Here is a 24,678-nt window from a genome sequence, read left to right on the forward strand (position 1 = left end):
GAATAATAGATATGTACGCTCTCAGCCAATGAGAATTATCAGAAGGGAGAAATTATCATTTTCAAATTGGGGCATGGAAAGATAATTATATGTCTATGAGTGTATAATCCAGTTACGAAGGGTGCCAGGACAATATCGTTATAATGTGTATATTTCTTCCTGGTCTTGACTGGGGACAGTGGGAGGACTTTAGATTTAAAGGGGGGAAAATAAGAACTACTTCATCTGAAGATTTTGCGATTGTGATGATGTTGCTCCTAGGATGTAATATAAGATTTTTTTATAACAACTAAATGTATGTAAAATGCCGTTCTAAAGTTACATAAGATAGTGGCTAATAATCTAGACACAATAATTTGTATGTGGCATATGCTGTTGCTAACATACTGTGTTTTAGCCCAGAGGGGAATTTTTGCAATCAAAATATTATATTGAAGATACCGTACACACATGTTTGTGCGTGTTATTTGTGTATTATGTACAAGGTTAGGTTGAAAATTAATGGGGATTGGATATGATGAATTGTGTTATCAAATGTAATACCTTGGGAATATATAACTATAATCTTAGCTTCTCAACTATTGAAATATTTCACACTTTTTCCTCTACAGTTTTGTCCTTTTCAAGTTGTTCAGCTATGAATACTGGAGAACAAATATTGAACAACAAATAACATCACTTTACTGGAGCAACCTATCAATTTACCTTATCTTTCTCCACATGTCTTTTTTTTTTTTACTTTTATTCCATGACAAGAGTATCAAAAGACCTCGTTTTTAAATGTGAAGAGGTTATCGAGAAAGATATTTTATGTTTTACATCAACAGGATTTCGAGCTAACGCGATATTCGGAGCCAAATATATGCATACATACACTTCAAACAAACAATCAAACAATGTTATCTTGAAGAATTATCAAAATCAAATTCTAAATTGCAATTCATCTGATGTAGCAATACTTTTTCCGCCCCCTGAAAATACTTATTCAGATGAAGAAAATTATTAGAGTGGAGACATTTTCTGTTACTCACTAAAACTCATGTTATTCATCAAAACAGATTAAAGGAAGGTTATCATTTGCAATTATAGTGAGTTCTCCAAAACCATATATATATATATATATATATATATATATATACTAGCAAAAGTATTTGTCGTTGACTGGGTTCAAAAACACCCTACAGAAAATGGACTCTGATTTATGAAAGTATAATAGGTTATGAAAAGGAAGGGTTGTAAATTTGGGGGTATCAAAACCAAAGCAAAATATGATGAAAGTAAAAATAAAATAGATAAACTCCATAATTTATTACACCATACCTGTTCACACTGAAACACTTATCACAATATTCTGTGGATCTATATTAAAAAACCTTGTTAAACTTTGTGACATATTTCCATTCTATGGAGGTCAGGTGCAAACGAACACCCCATAATTTTATTATACCATATTTCTTCAAACTGAAACATAATTATCAAAGTATACTTACGCATATAGATATCAAAAGTCTTTATTAAAGTTTGTGCCTATTTCCATTCTATGGAGGCCAGGCGCGAACGCAGACCCCACAATTTTATTATAACATCCCTATTTAAGTTAAAACATGCTTATCAAAGTATTCTTATGTACGTCTATATCAAAAACACTTGTAAACGATTTTTTTTAATTTTTAATTTTTTTATTTCCATACTTTGTGGACCAGGCGCGAACGCAGACCCCACATATTTAATGAACCACAGTTCTGCCAGATCAAACATACTCATTCCTGTGTCTCAATACATCTATCATTATATGTAATCAGTTTTTTCAAATAGTCAACCATATAGGAGCCTATTCGTGACCAGACACACACACACACAGGCATTCAGCTTTATATTATATATATATACATTCTTTATATATGATTTTAAGGAAGAGAACAATAATTATTATAGTAAATAATTATGTCAGCCCCTTTAGGAAACTCGTTTCTTATTGTTGAGCACTTTCAGTTGAATTAAAAAGCCGGTCAATTTAGCTCTTATGCACAGACCATCATATAATGATTAGATTACTCTGACTGACGTTAAAAACATTTAAAATAAATGTTAAAAATTCAATAGCATTTCTCACAGTTAACGGTAGCCGTAATGATATGGTTCTTTCTAATGAAGCCAGAGATGGCTTCTGTCACTGGGTTCGAATCTATCGACTGATGTTGATCGTGACACCCTGCACTGAAGATTCCTGAAAGGGTGAAACACTAATGTCTGTAAGTATTTGATAATTATTATAGTAAATAATTATATATACACAGACACTCATTCACAGACAGTACTGTTTCGCTGGTTACAGCTCATCAGTGCAGCTAAACAAGAAAGTGTTTCAAGCCGGGGTCGAAACTCAAACATCGAGCTGACAGTCTATACCTCTACCCCTGCGCTATCATGCAGCACCGACCTAATATAAGCAAAATCAAAATGTCAACAAACGTAAGCATAATTTTAGTGAGTCTGGAAGCTCTAATCAGTTTTTATCCAATGAGCAGTTCTTTACGCATAGTGACCCTGCCGGCTATTTCCTTACTAGGACTCTACCATAAAGGGAGTGGAATATTGTCATCCAAAATCAGTACTGTTTCATTATTTACAGCTCATCAGTGCGGCAAGCCAAGCAAGTGCTTCTAGCCAGGATCGAAACTCAATTGTTGAGCTGACAGTCTATGCTTCTACCCCTGTGCTTTCATGCAGTATACATCCAATATATATATCTTATTTGTAAAACTTACTATGTCTGTTGTTTCCATTTTTTTTTTCAAACTACTTCTTCCATAACAAAAAGTCACAAAGTGATATTATGCAACTCAAATGATAGCATTTTTTGTTGACCGTTCTTTTATGGGTCTTTAGCCAGTTAAAATAGTTTTTAAGGGTCAAAATTGAAAGATATAAGAATTTTACCAGCCTGAGTCGACTCAAACTACACTTATACGTATGTGCAAATTACAATACATTTTGTACATCCATGTTAGTTTATTTTTAATGATTTCATATCCAAGTGACGTCACCAGATTTTAATGCTTACAGTTTTTATATCGACTTCGGTTTTGATTCTAGCTAATGGCACTAAAGACATATTTTTTCCCCCTTTTGAAATCAAGACTATACATGAAATAATCGATAGAGAAATAATTCTATAATAATAATATATGTGAAATATGGATAAATTAAAATATCATATTTAAACAATTTATGACCAGACAATGTTTGGTGCTGATCGAGTTTCAGAATGGAAGTTGCATCAATTTATTTATATTTCTTTCCATCATTTTTCATAAATTGAGTAAAATCTCAACTGGAAAGAATTTATGTGACTGAAATGGAAATTAATTCTTGAAAAATATCGTTCGATCACAAAAGCTTATTTGTTTCCTCATGTGGAAAAACAAAAACAGAACTTTGACACCCTTTGTTCTCAACTCAAAAGAATTTACGTAACTCAAATAGGATTCTTGCAAAAAAAATATTGTTCGATCATGGATTTTCACAATCCATAAGATTTTCCAATTTTGCTTTGAAAACTTCTTAAACAAGATTCTTTGTAAATTGGTTGTCAAACATTTACAAATATTATGGTCAAAGCGGTTTACGATTTGAAAGCCATATTTTTTGCAGGGAAGAGGGATAAACTATTTTTTAAGAAGCTAAAATATTTAAAAATATTTTACTCAAGTAAATTATGGTAAAAACATTAATAACAAATACAAACAATTAATAACAAATACAAACATTAATAACAAATACAAACAATTAATAACAAATACAAACATTAATAACAAATACAATGAAAGTGGCAATACAGCATATTCATTCATTGTAATCATTTATAAAATTCACTGTGTCTTTTTTTTTACTTAAAAACTTTACTTTCGGTTTTGATTCTAGCTGATAGCACCCAAGTCACAATTTTTTTTTAACTTTTGAAATCACATCTATATACTGAGTACAATATCATCTCCATCTCCGTATATAATAAAATGACTCCAGAAATTCTCCTTTGGACCAAAGTATTGTAGGTTTGCAACAACAGATGCTACATACAAATTCAATACATCTAGGCTATTAGCCACTATCTTATGTAGCTTTCCAACACCATTTCAGACACATTAAGTCCTTATAATAAAATGCGACATTGTATCCTATGAGCAACAACATCACAATATCTTTAGAGGAAGGAATCTATTTTTCTCTCGAAATATTTAGTCCTACCACTGCTACCAGTTGTCACTGGCACAAATTCTACACATTCCACAGATTCTGTGATTACACCGATCATAAATAGCTAATACATACATACCATAATCTTTCCAATTTTTAATTCAGAAAAAATAATGGCTCTCTCACCAAAGTCCGTCCATTCTGATTGGCTGAGCTCCGAAAATTCTCATATTCTGGAATAAGTTCTGCGCTTTATAAACGAATGGTTACTAACATTAAAATATGATGTCAATAATAGCCATGTTCAATTGCTTTCTTTTACAAAGTTTACAACATGCTATCCACAATAAGAATTTTCTTTGTCGTCGACAGAAAAAATAATTTAATGAACGTTAAATAACCAGTTTACCTGCTTTATTTGACAAAGTTTAAAACACACTATAAGAATCTCCTTCATTGGTCGCCAATGAAGACGACAATGACATCTTCATTAAATCAACTAAAAATAAAACAGCCCTTGCTATAGAGTTTTTTTTGCCATAAAACACACTGTGTGCATTGCTAATGTTTCAAACCGTGTTTCATATATATTGAAGAACTTAGCTCACAAATTATTTGCGTCTTTTGTATTAAGATTTCTCCTAAAAAAGTAAACAAAGCCGGAAGTGCATTTGTTAATTATTTTATCTTTTCCATGTGATTTGACATTTATAGGTTTCCAGGTATTACGATATTACTGAATTTCGCATCTAAAATTGTTGCCGACAAAACGTTATGCTTTCCGAATGGCCAGCCAAACAACACTCGTCCACGTGTTGTTTGGCTTATGGCAAGACTATTATGCGTTATTCGTTTACAGATTACCCCAAAACCTATAAATGTCGTCAAATTAAGTTGAATGCGAAAGGCAGTGAGAAACAACCAACTTAACTTTATTGGAACATCGAACGTTACCTTCATTAATGCTATACAGAGAATATGGTTATATTGAAGACGTTAACTCTGGACTAAATTGAAAACGTTAGCTCTCAAATATTTGCGTTTTTTTTTTAAAACAAAACAAAAATTTGCGTTTTTTTTTTTTTAAACAAAACAAAAAAGGAAGTTTACTGAACAAAATAATACATTTTTTGCCAATTTTATTTGTACAACATATTTCTTTTAATTTTTTTTTTATAAATCATAATAAAAAAGACGATTATTTGGAAGCTAAACTCTTCAATATATAAATGTATATGAAATACGTCAGTACTTTGGCATGGTACATTCATTTTGGCCATGGGTGCCAGTGCCCGCTATTTTACTGAGCCAGCAGAGGCTCCCACTAACAACCGTAGTTTGTTTTGTGTTTTTTTTTTTTAACATACTTCATACTTCCACCAGGCAACGCCGGTACACGTGTCCTGCTAGTATGAAATAATCGCTCCAGAATTGACTATTTTAATATATACGAAATATGAACAAATTAAAATATATTTAAACGCATTTTACTACCGGGCAATGCCAGGTGCTCCCCGCTAGTATATATTATGCAATTATGTCTGTATATTTATTAATTACACATTATTTTTTCTTTACGATTAATCTTTTAAGATCAAGCACTGACACAAACTTTGTAAAAATTCCTACTTCACAAAATAATTTAATTACAAAATTGAAATCACCAACATTAATTTCCATCTTTTCATAAATAAGTCATTTTTGTTCATTTATTCTGGGCAATTATGTAAAGCTAGTTTTATATATAATCTTATTCTGACTCGAATTTCTCATAAATTCATTAAATCTTTCTTTGTATTTTGTTTGCTTGTTAAATCCCTTAATTCATTTTCAAGGACATAAACTTTTTTTTCTTTTTGCTCAAACTGAATCTGATTTTTAAGCAATTGACTTAGATTTGATTTCTTTGCTATAAAATGATTGTACAGTTTTAAATGTTCTACATTTACGCATTCAATTCCCTTTTTTAGCAAAATACCTTGAACTCTGATTTCTACAAATTTCTTTTTTTCTTTTGCATCTTTTGTAAATTCTTCATGTCCACATTGAATAAAATGGATTTCATTCGTAAAAATACCTTTTGACAAGAGAAGTATGAATAAAACACATTGCATTGTTCACCCAGTCACACCCAGTCGGCCATGATGAGACGTTTATTTCTTTCTCAACCATTTTGACTTCTTTTTGTCTTGAACTCTGGCCCTCATATGATTGCCATTTTCTCTCTCCACCTCATACATGAATGTGCCATTTTCTTTCATCATTTTTGTCAAGATCGTTTTTTGTTCCTCATTTCTTCTTTTTTTTTTTCATTTTTTTTTTTTTCTTTTCCAAATTACTATAGCAGCTATTTTGGATGTCACGAAAAATCTATTTTATTTTTTTATTTTGATTCAAATGACAAGTCATGAAAAAATCTCCATCTTCTGCAGAAAACACTTTTATCAGATTTACAACAATATTTTCAGTGTGAGATTTCAAAATCTATTGAACACATTACCATGGGATTGCTTCTCTACAGTCTTTAAATTCAATCGCAACTACTATTTTTGATAAATATATACAGTGTTTTTTTAGAGGCAGCAAACTTTAAATTGACAACTCTATTTCATTTAATTGCAGATTTGGCATCTATATCTACGCTGATAAAGCAGACACCATAGACCACTTGGAAGACAACATTTGACACGTTATTGCTAAAATGCAGCTTAAATTAATGCATAGACTTTGTGAAAATTGAACTTATAGATTACGCTATATATGCGCAAACCACAGGGCCATATGTCCAAAATTATATTTAAATTATAAATGCTGGAAATTAATTTTTGGAATAAACCACGTATTTGTATAATTATTTTTCTGTGATTTATTTTAATTTAAACACCCTTTATAATCAAATTTGGTTCATTCCATTTATCATTTTAAGCCTCTTAATATTCATTTTTCAACTGACAATTCATCCATCTCATTAACCTTTATCCTTGGGTGGCTTTTAATCTTGATACACAATAACTCATTAGTAAAAAGCATACAACAAAAAGAAAGTCGATAAACTTTAAACCTCCCAATAAAACTGCAATATCTTAAATTGATGTATAAGCTGACATTTTCCTAAACAATAATTCAACTTTGTTTATATTTTAATAAATTATTTCCTACTTATCTAAGGGTAGGTAAATATTGGATTACAAATATAACAGATTGAATAGCAAACAAATCTTGTTAACCTATTATGTTCAGTTTGGTACGATGTCACAGTTTCTGTACTATTGAAACTATAATGATCATTATTTCATTATATAATGAACTTTAACAAGCATAAACTTTGTTGTGTTGTCTATTGACTAAACACAATCAATAAAACAATGGTATATCATGCTGCTATAAAAGGTTTAATATGGGAGTAAAGAAACAAGAATTTCAATGGAATAGAGATTCTGTTCATCTGCTCGGTGTGATGTCGTCATCAACAAAATATAACAACAACAAAATATAACAATGAACAAGCTTCATTATCTAGTTACTGCAAGTGCGTCTGACTGTGGAATAAGCAACACCAAGCAACACATCACATCCGCTATCCATGCAGTCTGGTCCAAAATGTCAACATCAACCAATTACATGCTGTTAAATTGCTTATTAGCAACTCCAACCATGTTTTCTTTATTCTATCGTACTTTCTAGAGTCTGCGACATCCAAACATGTTATGTAATTGATGCAAGAATGGCATGCCATACATGACCAAACCTAATCAAATGCTGAGTGAGTAAGGCTTTTGTAATATTTTTTTTCCCCATGTTACATTTTATCAAAGCCCAAAGACCACTGGAGGATCTCCCCAATACCATTCCGTACTATATGACACAAGACAAGTGATTCGGCTAGTATTTAAGAAATAACAAGCCTAGCATTTAGGGTCCCCCTCCATAAGTGAAAAATTTATTTTCATCATGATTAATGTTTGTGTAAAACAAAAAAAAATATTCAAGGTTTGGTTATTAAGAAAAGTACAAGCAAAATGAACGATTTGGGAGCAATTTTACCTCAATAATGGCCGGGGGATGGGGGGTGGGCAACTAGAGTTATTCCAGAAAATCCGGTCTGGCAAAAATTTACTTTCACCATGACTAATGTTTGTGCAAAATTTCCAAAAAATCCAAAGTGTGATTATTGAGAAAAGTGCAAACAAATGAACGGATAGACAGGAGTGAAATGCTACATCATAGAACAATAAAATTGTCACCATAGAAAAGATGACCTGATTCCATTTCCATTTGATGAAAACCGGTTTTCTTTTTTTGTTGCAAACCATCTACTAGTTGGCTATTTGTGTACAAATCCCAAGAGCGATAAAAGCCTTCTATCATGTCTGAAAGTGACATAATGTTCGAGCGAGATCGGAGATGCACCACTGTACAACTCATACTCTTTACTGATCCAAGTTATGACAACAGGACCATTGCCAACACCCTCAAACTGCATAGCTGGATTGTCAGGAATAACAAGAATGTGCCCAGGGTGATGAAAATAAAGTTTCCGACCAGGGTTATGGTCTTTGGTGTGGTTTCAAGTGAGGGCCACATCATGCCACTTCACATTTTCGAAGTTGGCTTGAAAGTCAACACCAAAGTGTACCTAGATGTGCTGAAGAGTGTGGTTATCCCCTGGTGCAATCAGGTGGCCGATGGCAGAGCCTGGGTGTGGCAGCAGGATTTGGCGCAAATCCACAAGTCCAAAGAGACTTGGTACTGTTCTCTCACTGGCCCATCTCCTCCTCTGACCTAAACCTACAGGATTACTTTGTTTGGTCATACCTAAAGAACATCACCAACATGACCTACCACAATACCAAAGCCAGCCTGATTGCCGCCATCCATTGAGTATTCGCCGAGCTCATTCCGACACGTGTGGAAAAGGCATGCTCTCCATTCCAAACATGTATCAAGGTGGTGATTGAGGCTAAAGGCGGCTACATTGAATAGATGTCAGCTCTACTACATAATCAAGTTACCTGAATTGATTTTTTTTCAATCAAAGTTTTAAAATAAAGCTGGAGTGTTGTTTTCTTTAGGGCAACACTTTTATCATTCTACCCTGTAGGTCCAATCCCTCCTTTGTCGAGGGGACCAAAAATATTATCCAAGACAAGCATTTTTGTCCAACATGTGTCCATTCATGTGTGATAGACTTGAAAAATCTTGATATTCTCTCAGTGGCAAAATATTTTGACTTAACTGAAATTGTTTTGAAGCTGAAGCATGTCCAGGAGGTGTTTTTCATATTTTATGGCATGAGCATGCAGAAAATAGATTCAAAATGGAAACAAATACAGTTTTTTTTTTGTTTTTTGTTTTTTTAAATCATTAATTCTTATGATTACAAAGATGGGGTCAGGACGGTTCTTTTATTGAAGGTATATCATGTGAAGGCCAAGTACTTACCCCCAAAGGTTACAGAGTGCTTGCAGCTAGAGGTGACGAATGTAATGTGGCTGACCAGGAAAAACTTCTGATCGAAATGACAAAGCCATCTGAAATACAAAAAAATATATTGTTGTTCTATCATCGGATAAAGACTAACATTCATCAGGACAAAGAAAAAGAAAATACAAATAAAAAGAAGAAAATTCTGTTGGGTCTCCATTTTGATAGTTTTTGGATCAGCAGGAAATTAAATGGAGAGAAAAAACTTCAGTTCATAGAAAGACAAAAACAAAATCATATGCATTAAAACACGCACATGTGTATATATATATACAGACATGACTACATATTTGTATGTGTGTATATATATATGTGTGTATATATATATGTGTGCATGTGTGTATATATATATATATGTGCATGTGTGTATATATATATATGTGTGTGTGTGTGTGTATATATATATATATATATATATATGCATGTGTGTATACATATATATATATATGCATATGTATATACATATATATATATATATGCATATGTGTGTATACATATATATATATATGCATGTGTGTGTGTATATATATATATATGCATGTGTGTATATATATACATGCATGTGTGTGTGTGTGTGTGTGTATATATATATATGCATGTGTGTGTATATATATATATGCATGTGTGTGTATATTTATATATATATGCATGTGTATATATATATATATGCATGTGTGTGTCTATATATATATATATATGCATGTGTGTATGTATATATATATATGCATGTGTGTATGTATATATATATATATATATATATATATGCATGTGTGTATGTATGTATATATATATGTGTATGTGTGTATGTATATATATATATATGCATGTGTGTATGTGTGTATGTATATATATATATGCATGTGTGTATGTATATATATATATGCATGTGTGTATGTATATATATATATATGTGCATGTGTGTATGTATATATATATATATATATATATATATATATATGCATGTGTGTGTGTGTGTGTATATGTGTGCGTGTGTGAGTCGACTATAGTAGGCTCTTAAACTTTGTACAACTAGCCTAGGTTATGAAAAACTACGAAATGACATCAGTTTTTCTCTGCTTATCCTGGCATTGTTTCCAGTCTCCCTGGATTCCTTGCCACTGGCTTTGAAAAATCTGTTTAGGAGAAGTATTGTTTGGGATACTGCAACCCTATTAATTTCCTATACAGGAACCTTTATTGGAGGCGTCTACCGTCTCGAAACTGAATATATATAAGTAATAAATGAACCTAACAAAGATATTATCTTTAATAAAGCAAGCTGATAAAGATAGTAAAATCTCCACATGGTTAAGAGGAGCAATTCATATATTAAATTAAAAGATGGGAAATAAAAGTTATATAGAACTATTGCATAATCAGATCAATAAGAATGGAAATGAGAAAAAAAGGAAAAACATCTTTAGGCCATGGCATATATATATATATATATATATATATATATATATATATATATATATATATATATATGTGCACTTTTTAAATGACTGAATTTCAACATAATTAAGAAAATGTGATGGGAAGAGGGATGGAAAATTTCAGAAGACTGTAGAAATAATAACTGAGTCGAGGTAGGGGGAGAGAAAATAAGGCATTACTAAAAATAGAATTTTAGTCTTTCATTGAGTTGGTATAATCCCTAAGGTATAACCACTTATGCTAATAGCTTTCCCAATCCACATGGCAGCCTCCTTGCTTTGTTCATACATACACCTACACTTGTGCCCGATATTATTCATACCCCCCTTGAAAATTGAGTTTATTAGGTGTAACTTTTGTAAGAATTTATTGTTTACGTCCATATTGATACATATTCTTAATAAACCTCTTCTGATCATTTTCGTCATTTTAAAATCTCGGGATATTTGTAATAAAAGAAATATACAGCTATTTATAAAATCTGCAATGTTCAAAAATAATCATACCCCCTTATTTTTTCAGTATTAATCAAGTTTCTGACTGTTTGTTTTCTGTTTGATTCTTATTTTGAATGCTTTTATACAACCTTTGATTAATTTCATTTTGTTTTTTTCATTTTTCAGAAATTAAAATGATATCAACTGAAAACCAATAAAAGAATAAAAATTATTAGAATGGGGAAGAAAAAAGAGCTTAGTAATGATCTTAGGACTAAAATTGTGAATTCACATAAGGATGGTTTAGGTTACAAGTCAATTTCCAAGAAATTTGAGGTCCCTACAGCAACAGTACAGAGCATCATTAAAAAATTCCAGAGCCACCACACAACAAACAACTTGATTGGTAGAGGAAGGAAAAGGAAACTGTCTGCTAGAGCCACCAGGAATATTGTAAGAAGTGTTAATGCAAATCCAACCACCACTAATAAGGACATTTTAGAAAATCTGGAGTCTTCTGGCATAAAAATATCAAGGCAAACATTGCAAAGGACTCTGCATGAAAATGGTCTGAAAGGAAGAAGACCAAGAAGGACTCCATTGCACACCGGAAAACACCTTGCAGCACGTCTAAAGTTTGCTAGGACCCATGTGAATTCTCCAGAGTCCGTTTTCTCAAGTATTTTGTGGACTGACGAAACAAAAATTGAATTGTTTGGCCATATGGATGCTTCTTACGTTTGAAGGAAGAAAGGAGAAGCTTACAACCCAAAGAACACCATACCCACGGTGAAACATGGTGGTGGTAGCCTAATGTTTTGGGGCTCCTTTTCGGCTAGTGGTCCAGGTAGTTTGGTCAAGATAGATGGAACCATGAAGAAGGAGCAATATTTGGAGATACTCCAGAAAAACATTAGACAGGATGCGGAGAAGCTCCATTTAGGACCAAACTGGGTCCTTCAACAGGATAATGATCCAGAACATACTGCCAAAATAGTCAAGAAATGGTTTGAGGATAATCAAATTAATGTTTTGAAATGGCCTAGCCAGAGTCCCGACCTGAACCCTATCGAAAACCTCTGGCACATATTGAAAACTGAGGTTAAAAAGCAGAAACCTAGAAATTTGAGGGATTTGGAGAACTACTGCATTGAAGAATGGTCAAAAATCAGTGTTGATGCTTGTAAAAACCTTGTTGATAAATATCCCAAACGGTTACAGGCAGTTATTAAGAATAAAGGGCATGCTATTGACTATTAGTAAGAGAGGTATGAATAATTTTGAACTAGTGCCATTATTGTTTTTCTTTGTATAATGTTTCAAACTTGCATAATTTATTTATTTGTTGAGTTTAAATTAAATGCTTATGCTTGATTTATTGTTTGAAATCCCTTTAATATTGTCTACCTTCTGGTTTGAGCAATATTCTTATAGAAATCTCAAAGATCCGAGGGGTATGAATAATATCGGGCACAAGTGTATAATTATTTTTCAATTGCATTTTTCATATTTAATTTTATGACTTGATGAAAAATTTCAGATAATTTATTCACTGAATCCAATAGCTTTCGATTGTAACTTGTCTTGTATAAACCTACATGTTAGATTTTGATGAAATCTTAATGCTAAACTAGAAAAAATATAAACTAAATTATTCACAATTATTTTGGACTTTTTATTAACCAATGTTATTTTTTTTAGTTTAACGTTAAATTTTTAAGCAAAACCAAACAAAAATAATTTCACCATTTCTTATTTTTATTATTACTTTTCCTTTATTTAATATCGATTTGTATAACTTATAAGTTTCTATTCTTTTAAATATCTCATCTGAAAGTTGACAGTACAATGCATACAATTCATTCTTTATACCATAATCACAAAACTAGTAACTACTGGCAGGCAACCAGGATTGCCCTGTGATAAAATATGCTTAAATATGATATTTTAATTCATGCAGATTTCGGGTTTATTATTATAGAGCCAATTCTCTATTGATTATTATATTGTACCAAATATATAGTAGTGATTTTAAAAGTTTAAGTTTAAGGTACTATCAGCTAGAATCGAAACCGAAACATATAGCTCTCCAGCGTTATTTATTATTGTCTGAGTTAAGTCCATATGCATATAAAAATTTTAAAAATTGATGTAAACATATAAATATATATTTGTACATGCATAGAAATAGTACATTTAGTCAACTTATGCCTGGAAAGTTCCAATTTTTTAATTTTGATCCCTTAGCAGCTATTTTTACCGGCCAAAAAACTACATTGAATTTGTTCCATAGGTTCAAATCCACTTTATACAAAGTTTCAAGTCTGTAGACCAAAATTTATGAATAGTTTGATAGAGACCATTCTACATGCACCCGCACACACAGAGATAAGGTCATTTTATATATACACACACATATATAATTTTAAGAACTATTTACACCAATTACATTCCGGGTGTGCTTCAGCAAATTTTTCCAGTAATTAATCGCAAATTAAAGAAATCCCAATGTGTATTCAATGATGTAAATAATGTAAACAAAAATAAAAAAATGTTTTTGAAATTTTTACATGAGGATTGATATTAGTTATTTGAATTGGTCATAACTACTATCTTCATCTTAGTTTTTATTGTATTGGTCATAACTACTATCTTCATCTTAGTTTTTATTGTATTGGTCATAACTACTATCTTCATCTTAGTTTTTATTGTATTGGTCATAATTACTATCTTCATCTTAGTTTTTATTGTATTGGTCATAACTACTATCTTCATCTTAGTTTTTATTGTATTGGTCATAACTACTATCTTCATCTTAGTTTTTATTGTATTGGTCATAATTACTATCTTCATCTTAGTTTTTATTGTATTGGTCATAACTACTATCTTCATCTTAGTTTTTATTGTATTGGTCATAACTACTATCTTCATCTTAGTTTTTATTGTATTGGTCATAACTACTATCTTCATCTTAGTTTTTATTGTATTGGTCATAACTACTATCTTCATCTTAGTTTTTATTGTATTGGTCATAACTACTATCTTCATCTTAGTTTTTATTGTATTGGTCATAACTACTATCTTCATCTTAGTTTTTATTGTATTGGTCATAACTACTATCTTCATCTTAGTTTTTATTGTATTGGTCATAAGTACTATCTTCATCTTAGTTTTTATTGTATTGACGTTTTAGTCGATGTAATCTCCAACGTTCATCATCAGGTGTATTTTGTTAAGTTATAGTCGAACTTAGGAATCTTTGTTGAGTCTAGATAGAATTTTTAATTAAACCACAAATCCTTGATTAAAAATTAGTTTTAAATGACAGTCTTCTGGAGGTTGAATGTTCAATCCTTACTACAGGCGATAATAATGAAGAATAACATAATTAACACCCCTATTTAATTATGACTGATGGAATAAGAGCAGTCTACCTCTGTGGATTAATAAAAGAATTAAGTTCGAAATTCTATATTGGTTCCTGCATTCAGCATAAGAATTCACAAATTAAAAAATATGCAGCTGAAGAAGGTCGAAGGTTACGTTAGCCAAAACATGAAAATAACAACCAAGATGAAAGTAGAAGTCCAAACAATCCAAATAATGCAAAAACAAGTTTTCAAAATTAACAAAATCGTTTCAAAGAACGGACATAGCAATTAAATATAAGAGAAATTTTATCAGAATCAAAAGAAAACGATTTATATATTTTACCACATATTAAAACTTAAACATTAGCACTAATTACTATGCACTGTCAGTTCAAGCATTTTAGCCAGTGAATAAACAATGCTATTTCCAAAAATAAACAAAACATACATCAAAGTTTTAAATCCGTGTAATTAAAATACTTACAGATTTGAGATAGAATCAGAACTAGAAGAGGTAAACAAAAATTCCAAAAGTATATCCGTAAAAGAGTAAAATTATAACATTATTACTAAAGTAGAAGAAGATTGAGGAAACATTTGCAGTTTTAAATGTTGCGTATGAATCTAAGAAAATGGGAGGAAAATAAAAAAGCAACAAAACAGAAACCAGGAAGTGAAGTGGGCACTTCCTGACACGAAATTACTACAGCTGAAGTTCTATCCAAAAATAGAACTTTTTTTGTTTTCTTCAGGCCAATAAACATTATGCAAAGTGAATATGCTTAAACTGAAAACACAAACATTCAGGTCAGAAAATATTTAAAAAAAAAAAAAAAAAAAATGTTAAACGATTAAGAACAATGTTATGTCTGAAATAAGAACTGGTATTCTTTAAAATGCATCTATTCAAAAAGAATGCAATTTTAATTTTAAATATGACAAACAGTGCAACTTATAAAGTTGGGTAAACACATATATAAAAAGGGCAGACTATCAGACAGAGACACTTAAAAAGATATCTAAAAAAAAAAAAAATATCCACCCAATCTGTATGTTTCATGATGTAAATTTTATTTAAAATTCTTATTCAAAATAAAGCGTGACAGACCAATGAAAACTTTTTTTCAAATTGTAGCATGACAGACTAATAAAACTTCTTTATTAAACTGAAATATGACAGAGTGACTACTTCAAATTAAATCATGAGAGACCACTGAAAATACTATTTGAAACTGAAGTGTGACAGACAGGCAAAGAAAATCATTCCAAAATAATAGATAACATTTCAGATGAGCAAAAAAAAAAAAAAAAAAAAAAAAAATCAAGTAGAAAACTGAATTACTCAAAATCAAACTAACTTTTTTTTTTATTGTAATTTACTTTCGATGGTTATTTTTTCTCATGTAAGTTTTGTACTTTAGAATCTCTCCACAGACTCAAATTATCAGGAAGTTTTATTTTTTACTAGCTGTGTCTGTCTACCCGGTATTGCCCAGTAGTGTATCTTCTACAGTTTTTTTTGTTTTTTAATATTTTTTGTTTTGGTCAAAAATAAGTAATTCTGTATCAACAAATCTAGAGCTATGGCCTACTTTTTTTTTTTTTTTAGATGATGGGCATGTGAAAATAATTCCAACCTGGACAAAGTATTTTCTGGAAAGGATTGAGTTGAATTACATGTTATTCTACGATAACAATGCAACAAGCTGAGCATGTGGGGTCCCCCTCCACAAGTGAAACATTCATTTTCACCATGACTAATGTTTATGAAAAATTGTTAAAAAAAAAAATCCATGGCATGGTTATTGAGAAAAGTGTGAACAGATGCACGAATTTTGGGGCAATTTTATTCTTATAAGGCTCATGGAGGGAGGGGGGGGGGCAAACTGAGTTATCCCGAAAAATTCGTCCTGACAAAAATTTACTTTCACCATGACTAATGTTTGTGCAAATCTTTTTTTTAAACCCAAGGCGTAGTTATTGAGAAAAGTGCAAACGAACGAATAGACAAACAGGAGTAAATTACTAGGTTCAATCCCTCCATTGTCAGGGGACCAATAATCAACAACAAAATCTAATAATCAAGACATAAATACTGATTTTGTAGCAAAAAAGCTAATGATGACAAAGAAACAATAAAGAGGTCGACTTTACTTTATATATTAGATAAAGTTAGCACATCTTAGCATAATTAGAAGTTATCTGTACTTTTAAGCATTAAATTAAACACCCAAAAATGTTATTTTCAGATTTATGAGCAACCGACATACAAAACCTCTCTTATGGATACAAATGCACATCTCAAAAGTTTTCAGGTTCAAAGACATTTTCATATATTTGCTGCTGCTGCTGCTGTATCGATTCTAATATATTCATAAAAATAAAGTGTTAAATGAAAAAATTAGAACTCTCTATAAAGAAAGTATCAAATCATAACACAGAATTCAATTGTTTGAAATCTGGCGAACAATGGAAAATCATTCCAGGAAAATTAGAAGTTCCAATTTGAAAAGCTGATAGAAAAGAAACGTTTTGTTTAACAATAAGATATCACACATCACAAAAGAGGCTTTTAATGATCTTTTATTTCTTCTTTAATAATTTCTATTAACATTTCCACAAAACGCTACAAACAAAACTAAAAAATGTCTTCAATGTAAGACTAACTCAAGATTTGAATGTATTATTAAACAGCTAAACAGGAAAAACGAATATGAAAGCCATTTGTAATGATGTAACACACACACACACACACACAAAAAAAAAAAAAAAATCCTAAAAATCGAAACAGAACCGAATTATGATAGCAAATACTGGACAAATTAAGGGCCCGATATTCTATTAAATAAAAGGATATCAATAACACTGTGCAACAAATTTCAGGTTAAGAGTCCATTGACTTGCTGCAGAAGATTGTGATGAGAGGAGGGAGAATGTTAATAAGTATTATCGAAAGGCTTATTTTCTTTTTAGTAATGGTGTCCGGCAGACACAAGCATGTAATGCATGACAGTATTTTCTTCATATATATATATATATTTTTTTATATGCTTATTCTATTAAAATTCAACTTTTTCTCTTTTTAACTGAATTGTTTTTATTAAATAATTATATTTAAATAAAAACTCAAATTATTATTTTTAGCAGTAAAAAATGTTAAAATTGCTTTTATATGCAGATAAATCATAGGAATTAAAAATATTTTTCTTAATTTATAACAATTAGGAAAAATGAAATAGAATGAAAATTAATTTTCTTTAAAAAAAAAAATATAGCATGATCACGTTGACACACCGGTTCCTGTTAGATCTCTGAAGTTAAGCAACATTGAGCCTAGTCAATACTAAAATGGGTGACCATTTGGGAATTCCAAGTGCTGTATGTACTCTTTGCTTATCTCGACATTGTTTCCAGTCATCTTGGACTTTGCCACTGGACTCAAGCAATGCCAATTCAGAAGAGGTGTGGTTGGAGATTGTGCAACCTTTACCTCATAATTACGTGCAGCTACCCTTACAAGAGGGTATACATTCTCTTTCAAGACTGAACAGAGTCAATGAAAACAAATATACTGAAATTGAGTGATGCGGGTAGTAGTAAGAAGACTTGTCACTGAGAGAAAGATTATCTCCTCTGACTCCATCACATTAATAATCAAGAATAAGACCCGCTGAACTGAATACAAAAAATGTAAAAGAAAATACTTGGAAATGAAAATCTTTCTTCTTTCAGAACATGAACCAATAAATGTTAACAAATGATGGGAAAAAATGTTCAGTTTTGTTCAGGAATTAAATTTTATGCAGTTTTTGTTCATCAGTTTATTTCAGGAATGAAAATTTAAAATATGAAGAATATAGTTTTATTGTAGTATTTAACTCTTATGGTGCATCAGCATACAATAAAGACATTATCAAAACCTAAAATAAAATTTATCTTCATTAAACGAAGCTTCACCATTGATACATGCATAAAAATGCAGCAAATTAATCCCAAATGGATGTGATCAAATTTCTGATGCATGCCAAAATAGACCTGTTGATTTAAAAGAGTAGAAAAAAAAAATTTTCATTGTTCTTTGATATTTTTGGATTATCTTCCAAATTACAATAAATAATCTTCGAAAAATGAAAAAAAAAAAAAAAAAAATAAAGAAAAGAATTTCTAATGAAAGACTATTTTTCACTCGGATTGCTAATTAAATTGCTAAATTAGAAAGATTCAGCACTTAATGAATTGCATAAATTTTCAATAATTCCAACAACAAAACTAAAATATCACTAAAACTGAACGTAATTCCTTTTATATTTAACAAGCCGAAGTATCCATCTACACAAGGTTACTCGAATCTTTCTGAGATTATGAAAGTCCTCCTATTGATGGCAGAATTATCAGAGTAATATCTGTCAGATTTATATAGGAATTATCTTCCATAGATTTATTCTGCCTAATTTTAAAATGTGCATTCTCCTGTCAGGAATTTAAAACTCGTTCTACAATGTGGAATTTTTATTTAGTATACATCCACATGTTCTTGACATGTTAGGTGTGGATGTCTGGATGTCACAGTGTTTTCAAAGAACAACAGGTGAGTAAAGGTGGATTTCGCCTACAATCTGGTCGGCGTTTACATACGCTGCCCAACCATCAATGGGAACAGTCAAGATATGAGGAATGAGTCATTCAAGTTAGCTGCGATCATTCAGGTACTTCAATAAGAAAGCATTTTTCTGTGTCACGTTCTACATCTCTGAAGCCGCAATGACCTTCTCTCCACTATCACCTATGATATTTTCTGTACTTCGATTCATCAATTTTAACGATCACTAGATTTCCACTGACACCAATTTTAATTTACACTTCTAAAATACATTTTTACATACACACACATATATATAGTAAGTTATGAAAATATATATGGCATTTTTCATAACACTACCTAGCTCTACATATGTATTGAGCACTGTTGAAGTAAATACTGAAAATTTACACATAAAATGATATCTTTATATATTAATTCATGTGATTAACTAAAATATATATATTACACACATAACAACTAGTCTTCTATAATATAAATCTCACCTGTCTGTTTAAATGTATGTATGTATGTCTGCCTAAAAATTTCGACAGAGGCGATGGGTTTTCACGAGATCAGTATTGTTTTGAAGTGTGACCCTTTGAACAAATATCGAAAAATTGGCTAAAAACATTAATTCCTTCACCCTCAACTGGTCACTTTTTATACAGGAGGGGGTCGCTTTTTTCGCTGATATTTTCGAAAGTCATCCCCTCTTTTCAATTGCCTAACCTTAATTTAAACTTTCGCCACTTCGGTTTGGCAATGGACGTAATGGCAAAGATGTCACGTTTCTTTTGGGTTTTTTCCACATTCTCTTCCACCTTTGCGGTACAGATTCGAGCCTGCCTGTCTACTACCACTTTTTTTTCTTTTTTTTTTTTTGCTCAACAAGGCTAGTTAAATGATAAAATATGGATAATTTTAATCTTTTTAGAGTTTCAATTAAATATTGAAGTTCGTTATCTTTCTCAATTATTTCAGGGTAGTTAAATACATATTTCATGCAATAAATATTTTTAACAACCAAGAAAAATTATCTTAATAGTAATCAAATTGTAGTTTTAACTTGACCTAAAAAGAAAAACAAATAGGGTTTAAGAAGTATCCGTTTTCCCATTTAAACAAGGTAAAAAATAAATAAATAATAAAAGAAGTTTCTTTGCCAGTGACTAGGCAAAAACTGAGAATTTATTTTCCAACTGGAATCTACAACCACCGATGGTCAACGCACACACTGCAAACAAAAGCACTTTTTCTTTCTTTTTCTGAACCACATGTTTAGTCTGCACTAGTCTAGGAAACAAAACTCTTGCTCAATCAAAAATAATCTCTTTTTATACCTTCTTGGTCATGGGTGAATCTTGTGCTTAGATTATTGAATTGACTTATTTTCGCCCATGACACTTTCACTGCGCCATTTCATCACTTCACTGACATTCACCTTGAAAGTTTACCATGTCAACAAGCACATGCGCAAACAATATAAGGATTAAACTTTTATCTACCCTTATGCTAAAGGTCAAATAACAACCTTTGTTCAATTAATAGTTTACAATAGATAGCGCTACAGTGCTCAATATGTCCAAATAGATTAATTTAGTATTAATACACCAAATAAACTAAGTAAATGTTTAGGATTTTTATTCTCAAAATCAAATTGACCTAAGGGATGTAATGGATATCAATATGAAATGAATGTGTTATTTGTTGAGCAGAGTTCAAACTCAGTCAGATCTATTATGTTCATTTAAGTTGTAATATTATTGGGAAAGTTATGAATACATCTACCTAGTGGCGATTATGAATATTCAGTAGTTATCTCCTTGAACAACATTGAATTTATCTCTTCTGAATCATCACTGAGCAACAAGAATGCATCATTTTTCTATTTAGAAGAGTGCAGAAACTCCAGGCATGTATGAAATTCAAAATGAGCTTTTTTTTCTTTTTAACTGTACATTTCATTTCAAACTATATTTTCATGTTTCACACCTCTAACACTGTTTCATCAAATCTTGCTTCTGATTGCAGATGAGACCCACAAAAGTTATCTTTGCATGGCCCTTTTCTGCTGGTTACAGATATAGTTACTAGATAATATCAATGTCATATTTACTTTACTTTGTCAATGCATCTCTATAATTTGTTTGCCCTAGCAATTCATGCCCTTTCCAATAGTGTTCAGGGCTTTTTAACATATACTTTTTCATTTACATTCTTAATTTTCACTCCTTTTTATGTTTTATGTCCTTGTTACATTTGTTTTTAACAAAATCCTATCCATGAGAAATATATATATTTCATGATTCTTTGAGGGGTACAAAAGGGATTTGTTCCCTCGATACGGCTTTAATAAAGTGAGGGCAAAACCGGTCAGCTGACTCCCCCATTTTTATTTTCTTTTATTCTCCCCATCAACTTTATTTTAAACGTTTTCAATCATGAATTTAAATCTTCCCTTCATGATTGCATTATATATATATATATATATATATCATATCATAATGTTTTTAGGGATACAAAATTTAAATATTGCAATTAGAAAGGGAAAACTTATGATTCATGATTAAAAGTAAATTTGTATATATATAGAACCCCACAAAAATGTGGAATTTAGTTTCAACAATATTATGTATCGGCAAAAGAAGACGTAAAGCAAAATCCACCAGAGTACAGATTTCCTGCGCGCAAGCTGAAAGTCGACGGTCATGATATCAATTATGTCAAGTCCTTTCCTTACCTTGGTAGCAAGGTGAACCAGGGCGGTTCTCTTGATGATGAAATTGTCAACAGGATTGCTAAGGCCACTTTTGCCTTTGGAAATCTCCGCCATCGCTTGTGGAACGAAAGGGGTATTTGACTAGACACAAAAATCCTTGTCTACCGTGCTGTTGTTCTTTCCATTCTTCTTTATGGATCTGAGTCATGGACTCCATACAGACATCACATTAATCAGCTGGACGTTTTCCACAAAAGCTGTCTACGCTCCATATGTGGTCTTAGTCTCCGCGACAAGGTATCAAATGCCGAATTATTCACAAAATGCAAAATATCTAGCATTGAATTATTCCTTATTCAATCGCAATTGCAGTGAGATGGTCATGTATTGAGGATGCCCGATGACAGAATTCCAAAAATTGCGATGTACAGTCAATTTGAGGGTGGTAAAAGAATTGTCGGACGTCCTTGGCTTAGGTACAAGGACAAGTTGAAGAGTAACTTGTCTGCAGTGAACATACCATACAGGAGTCTCGAAGATGAGGTGAATGACCGAAAAGGATGGAGATCAAGGTGTTTTGAAGGTCTCCAGAGGTTTCAATCTGAAAGCTTAAGGCAACTGAAAGAAAACAGAGTAAGAGAAAAACGACTACCAGCCGAACCAATATCTGTAGCATTAAATCCACATTCATGTTCTGTTTGTGGCCTTGTCTGCAAGTCCCTTGCTGGACTAAAAAGTCATCAGAGGCAAAAGCATAAATGAGTTTTAGAAATATGGGTTGTCTGAACCTCATACGTCGAAATCGACGGGAGAGTCCATCATCATATATCATAATGTTTTTAGGGATACAAATTTTAAATATTGCAATTAGAAAGGGAAAACTTATGATTCATGATTAAAAGTAAATTTGTATATATATATAGAACCCCACAAAAATGTGGAATTTAGTTTCAACAATATTATGTATCGGCAAAAAGATAGCGTAGCCATGGGGTCAGTACTTGAACCGACCATGGCGAATATTTTTGTAAGGTTCTATGAAGAGCGCTTACTATCTGGACCTATGTACTTCCGATATGTTGATGATACATTCTGTTTATTTAATAACCAAATAGAAGCAAACACCTTTTTCTCCTTACTCAATGGAATGCATACCGCGTTAAAGTACACCTATGAGGGAGAGTGCAATTCATCCATAGCTTTCCTTGATGTATTGGTAACAAAAACGCCATCTAGTTACCATACATCTATATACCACAAACCAACATTTACAGGTTTGTACACTCGTTGGGATTCATTTTGCCCCAAAAAACGTAAGATAAGTCTAATTTGGACCTTAACACAATGTGCCCTTATTTGTTCCAAATTAAAATTAGATGAGGAATTGAAAACAATTACGGATACTTTATCCAAAAACGGGTACCCACTAGATGTGATTAGGTCAGTTATTCAAAAGAAATTGGCTGAATTCTCTCGGATTAAAGAGAATATAGTAGTCAAATGTCCAATTTATCTTTGTTTACCTTGGTTGGGTACAGTAAGTGAGAAATTTGCTAAACAAATAAGTTCAGCAGTTCATGGATGTTATTTTGCTGCCAATGTGCGTGTTGTGTTCTCTACGAGAAAAAAAGATGTTCTACCCCCCCCCCCCATACACACACCATAATAGTAACGTTATTTACAATTTTGAATGTGGTTGCGGTGCCAACTACTTGGGTCGAATGACTTTAAGATTAGATGGAAGAATCCAACAATATGTACCCAGTACAATTAGGAATGGAACCTACCGGGCAACGGACATTGTTACTAACACATACAGGTCCTCAATTACTGATCATTTACTTAAAAACTTTAGCACGGACTCTTTTTCTATTCTTAGTCGTGCTCATTCACTATATCACCTTAAGATCTTGGAGACTATTCACGTTCGACTTAGAAAACCTTCCCTTTGCAAGCAAAGGGAAATGCCTCCTAGTTTTGAACGTGATTAATCTCTAGAGAATTCGACTATAACTCTGTTTTATTTTAATCGTTTTCGCACTTTTTTTTTTCTCCCTGTAAATTGAATAAAACGCAATTTTAATCGCTTTTTCATTCTTTGTTTTAAAAATTCCCTCGATACAGCTTTGAGACGAGGGTCGAAACTGGTCACCTGGCTCCCCATTTCTCTTTCTTTCCTCTCCTGTCCCCCCCTTTTTGGAGAGAAGATTAAAGGAATATATATATATTTATATATATACAAATTTACTTTTAATCATGAATCATAAAAGTCTTCCTTTCCTAATTGCAATATATATATATATATATCGTTTGTCTTTTCTCCCGTTTTATACTGACCTCATGTTATTCATAATAACAAAACCTATCAACATGGTAGCACTTATATTCGAGAGGAATACGTGTCTATAAAAACGTAGATCGAATATCAAATATGCTTATTCTTCATTAGTT

At 31.7% G+C, this 24,678-nt stretch overlaps 1 protein-coding gene across 16 annotated transcripts in view; it reads right to left on the reverse strand.

Annotated features, from left to right (window-relative positions):
* The window catches only part of LOC145253353 (uncharacterized), a 692,561-nt gene that overhangs the window by 180,591 nt on the left and 487,292 nt on the right, over positions 1-24,678 (reverse strand). For 15 of the 16 annotated variants that reach the window (XM_080112927.1, XM_080112928.1, XM_080112926.1 and 12 more), the window contains one exon: positions 9,640-9,728. The gene's annotated coding sequence lies outside the window, so the exon portion shown is untranslated. Of the gene's footprint in view, positions 1-9,639; positions 9,729-15,410; positions 15,580-24,678 lie in introns of those variants that run through there. The other variant, XM_080112930.1, reaches the window with a different exon arrangement.

This window comes from Euprymna scolopes, chromosome 3, assembly GCF_053919585.1.
Source record: "Euprymna scolopes isolate OS-2025 chromosome 3, ASM5391958v1, whole genome shotgun sequence".
Classification (NCBI taxonomy): domain Eukaryota; kingdom Metazoa; phylum Mollusca; class Cephalopoda; order Sepiida; family Sepiolidae; genus Euprymna; species Euprymna scolopes.